The following is a 5,134-nucleotide window of genomic DNA, read 5'->3' on the forward strand; positions in this document are numbered from 1 at the left end:
AAAGAGTATTTTAGTAGTGCCATATACAGACTCTTTCCACCACACCTGCTCAACTGCTGACCTCTGCAAGCCGTCATTGACTAAAGAAGAGCTATTTCTCATTGACTGGGGATGGTTATAGGTCTTCTTAAAAAGGCTGGGTCTCTTTTCCTAAAGAGGTTAATGCTACAAACCATAGAGACAGACACTAATTACTTTGGAAGATATCTTGGTAAACACATTGTGCAAAAGACAGCACCCATACAGTTGTCTCTTACTGCTTCTGGCGCAAGACTCTCCTCCTTAATTCATGCAAAAGCTTTTAGAACTGTTGAAAACCCCCAGCATCATGGGGGAAAAAAAAAAAAAAGACAAAGAAGGCTGAAAGAGCTTTTAGTAACACCAGAAAGAAAAAAAAAAAAAAAATCAAGAGCGAACTATACATGTTTCTGTTGAAAATGGCAATTTGTTGGGAAACATGCACTGAGTTGATGTGATTAGAACTCATGGATGAGAGAGAACTGAAACTGGTTCAGAAAGCCAGCACAGAGCATCCAGAGTAACACCTCATGACTGGGCTCCAGATTCACCAAGCACGACTGTGGCTTCGGGAGCAGAAGGTTAGACCCAAAACTAGACCAATCCTGATAAAGGAAGTAACGTTTTCTTCAAATACTGGACAACACGATTTGGACACAAAAAGTAAACAGATTCAGCCGTGGGTTGAGAAAAAAATACCAGTTCAAATTAGTATAAAGAAAGGGAAAAATGTAGATGATTCAGAAGAGAAAGTGGAGGCAATATTTAATCGAATACTCCTGACTATGCCTGGAATTGATACTCTCTCATCAAGGCCACTAACTGTTCCAGGAGGAAAAGCTTTGATGTGTGTCCTTCATCACTTCAGCAAAAAAGAAGAAAATGCATACAAAGAAAATCAGGAGACTCAGAAAACAGACACTTTGAACAAAGAAAATGGAAATGGCAGGGAATCAAATTGCTCTTCAGTTACTTTAATAATGAAAAATATGCTTCTGAAAGAAGAAAAGAGAACTAATTACTAGATCAATATAAATATATTGTATCATGACAAAAAGAACCCAACCCAAGATATTAGAAGAAATCGCATTTATATAACAAAAGATAGCTGACAATTTTTAAAATATGTTTTAAGCAGTTTAAAAAGGCAATATGAATACTAGAAGATAAAGTTGAAAAAAATCCTTAAGAAGTAATTACTGGATGCTTACCATTTTCAAGTACTCTTTTAGGAGTTGAGGATATAGCAAAGAATAAAACAGAACAAATATTCTCCCCTTATGGAACTTACACCCAGTGGAGAAGCCAAATAATGACCGATTCAAATAAATAAATGATATAGTATTTTAAAAGTACTTCAGCCTGAGAGAGCAGGGATGAAGGGCCAGAAGCACATGTGAACGTGTCTGTGTGCCTGTGCCTGCTGTCTTGTGTGGTACCATATTGATATGCTGGTTGGAGGAGTTCTCACTGACAGGTGAAAAGAAAGCCAGCCAGAAAGGTCATGGTCCATCTTGATAGCTGAAGGCAGGCAGACTGGGTATAGGGAACTGAAGGTGTCAAAAACAGATATTTAAAAAGAAAATTCAAAATAGAACCATTAGATATGGTTCTGGCATAGAACGATGTTTTTCAAAATTTGATCCCTGGGCTGGTAGTTTTAGCATTATCTGGGAAAATATTATATACACAAAGATAAACATTTTAGTGAATTAGAAACTGCAGTGGATGAAGCCCACCAATCAGTTTTATTAATACCTTCTCTAGGTGATTCTGCTGCATGGTCAAAATGTGAGAACCACTGTTATAAGAGATCCAAGAGCAAACAAATCAGAGCTCTAGAAACAGAGAACAGGAGAAACTGAAGGGGAAAAAAATCACTTTTTCACCATCAGATGTATGAGTGTTCAGACTAAAGGATTCACTGTTACACTACTGAAATAACTGAGAATACACACACTGGCACAGATAGACTCAATATCAGTATACTTGAGATAAGAGAAAGGTCATAAAAGACTGAAGAGAGAAACAAAAAAATCACATGAGAAGAAATATAACGTTAGATTGCTTCATACCAGCAATAATGAAAAAATTAGCTCACATCTGAGAACAAAATCATTTTGAGTTTTTTCCACACTATATGAAAAGAAAAATTAATATTAGGGTTGTCTTCTGATGTTCTAGTTCTCAATAAGAAAGAGAACAGAGTAAAACAAAGTGGACAAATGGAACCTAGAGGTAGGGAAGATATGACAGGAGCGTGTTGATACTCACTACAAATACAGCAAATCAAAGCACAGCCCAAGTTACCCAGAAACAGATGAAAATAAAACAGAAATACAAGAAAGTGATAAGCAATTGCTTTAGCGAGTGAGACTTGGGAGAAGAGCTGAAAGAAGAAGAAGGTTTTTTGTTGTTGTTTTTCACTATAAACCTTTCAGAAACACTCATTTTAAATAGACAAATCTTTAGTTCAATAAAAGTAAGCGCCCCATGATGCTGTTAATTTGACACATATTTAACATATATTTGAATATTTATTATCAGTCAAGCATTTAATACACGCCGGGTATATGATAGGACAAAATTGATCCTGTTCTTATACAGTTTACATCCTAATGACTATACGTGTGAATGTTTCTATATCTATGCCTATGGCTATGTATAGATTATAGACAAATCATTAAAAGGTGACATTTTAATAAAGACCTGAATGAGAGGAAGAAATGAGATACACACCCAAACATGTGCAGATCAAAATTCCTCTGATGTGTCTTGAGAGACATAGACTCAACTACTGAGTATACAAAGCTGGAACTGGAGAAGATCTCTGGGTAGAACATGGATTAGAGAGATTCTGATAATGAGGTGTCAGTGGAAGGCAGAAAAACTAAGAATGAGAAGAGAGTGACAGAACCATGGTTCCCAGACATGTTCCATCCTCAACTCCCCTCTCAGTATATTGGGCATGGACGCATGCACACATGCCCAGCCTGAGTTTTAAGCTGCTGGGTCCGGGACAAGAACCGTGATCATCTATGTGGGAATCCAGCAATATAACCATTGCATCATCTGCTGGTCCCTGCATTCAGGATTTTAGTAATTATTTTACTAGGTAGCCCCAAGTAGATAAAATTATTCTGGTACTGTTTTTTTTTTTTGAGAGAGATTTTTGCCATAGTGTGCATGTACTTACCGGAAAGATAGAGAGAGACTGAGAGAGAGGAAGTGAGGAATCATCCTCCCTGCCCCAGGGGGAAGGCCATGCCACAATCCTCCTCGGTTCTCTCAGGATTTGGGGCGTAATGCACATGCACCCAGCGTTAGTTTAAAGCTGCAAGGCCTAGGACTCGAAAGCTTGTTGGCCATGCAGGAATCCAGAGCCTTATCCACTACACCACCTGCTACCCCTTGGTAAATATTTTTTTAAAGAAATAACATGTATCAGAGCTTATATATGTACAAGTGTGTGTCTTGCATAACTGTGTGCTTGTATATTAAAATTGAAACAAAATTTTTTCTAAATTTTGTTTATACATGAACATTTTAATTTTAGTAGTAACTTAATTTCAATAGTGATGAATATATTCACTCAAAGAAATTTAGAAATTATAGAAAAAAATGTAACAATAAAAATAATCATCAGGGCAGAAGGTGGTGTGGTGGTTAAGGTACTGGACTCTCACATGGCAGCTCTAGTCTCAGACCTGGTGGCTTGAAAATCCCAACCGAGTGTGTGTGTGTGTGTGTGTGTGCCTACAATCCCAAGAGGAGAATGAAGAAGGGATTACAGCATGGCCATCCCCTGGAGGTGGTGATTTATCACTTTCCCCCTCTCTTGGCCCTGTCTCTGTTTCTCCCTGGCAAGCACATACTTCCTATGGCAAAAACCTTAAAAAAAAGAAAGAAAAAAATATTTTACTTCATACCAGAGTTAATAACTATTACTAAAAATGTATGAAATTATTGTATGTTATTTTTTAAATTCATGTTAAAATACATAGAACTGAAATATTATTACAAATAAAAATACTACAACCCAGGTATGTCTTTGATCAATGCATCTAAATACTTATTGTTTAGAAAGAGGCATTATACAGGCTTCAGTCTGTTCAAATAAAAAGTATAAAAATGTCACCCAACTTGCTATTATATGAAATTTTTTTACCTTACTAATTTCTTAAATTAAAATGCTTTAAAGGCATGTCATGTTTGGTTAATATTTCCAAAAATTCTTAGAACTATATTTCAAATAATTAAAATGATACAAAAATTTTATACTGATTTCCATTAAGTGATGTCTGTATTTCTTTCTTTCGTTCATTCTTTCATTATATTCCACTACGGCCATGAGAAGTGTTTTACAGAAACACGTGAGAGTTTGAGTCTATCACCCTCATTTTTAAATATTACTTAGAATGTCTTTTTGTAGTTGAAAGGCTGAATATTTTGTTTTATGATTTGTTTCTTGGCCAGCAGAGAGCAGTGTTGTACATCATGTGGATCCACTTACAATATCTGTTCTACTTGCTTCCTCAAGAGATTTAGAATCAGTCTGTGAATAACAGGTTTGTTTTTTTTTTAACTTCACAAATAATGACAATTAAACTAAATCAATATAGGGTTTTAAGCCTCGTTGTTAAAAATTTTTACACTACTGAGCACATGGTGCTAAACAAAAAACAACTATTCTATAACAGAAATATATGGAATACACATTATATCAAATTCAAAATATGCCTATTTTATGTAGGTAATTATCGTACAATATTAAAAAACAATTCCTATTTTCATGACATAAAGCTTTATCTAACATCAAGATTAATAAATGCTTGGTTATATATTTTTTCTGTAATATTTTCTTCATAGAAAAAATAGCTAATAGGATATGTATCTATGTAACCAATCTTGCAGATTCTGAATATGAAAAGATTAATTTTCTGATGGTTATATATTTTTTCTGTAATATTTTCTTCATAGAAAAAATAGGTAATAGGATATGTATCTATGTAACCAATCTTGCAGAGTCTGAATATGAAAAGATTAATTTTCTGAGCCAACTTAACACTTACATGTAATATATATATATATATATATATATATATATATATACACA

General features: G+C 34.8%; 1 protein-coding gene and 1 pseudogene across 6 annotated transcripts in view; one reads left to right on the forward strand and one right to left on the reverse strand.

Annotated features, from left to right (window-relative positions):
* The window catches only part of GULP1 (GULP PTB domain containing engulfment adaptor 1), a 227,727-nt gene that overhangs the window by 77,184 nt on the left and 145,409 nt on the right, over window positions 1–5,134 (reverse strand). The gene's annotated exons all lie outside the window — the stretch shown is intronic.
* Window positions 112–1,043, forward strand: LOC102495412 (translation initiation factor IF-3, mitochondrial pseudogene; annotated as a pseudogene).

Source organism: Tupaia chinensis, unplaced genomic scaffold (assembly GCF_000334495.1).
Source record: "Tupaia chinensis unplaced genomic scaffold, TupChi_1.0 Scaffold000225_1, whole genome shotgun sequence".
In the NCBI taxonomy this organism is placed as follows: Eukaryota; Metazoa; Chordata; class Mammalia; order Scandentia; family Tupaiidae; genus Tupaia; species Tupaia belangeri.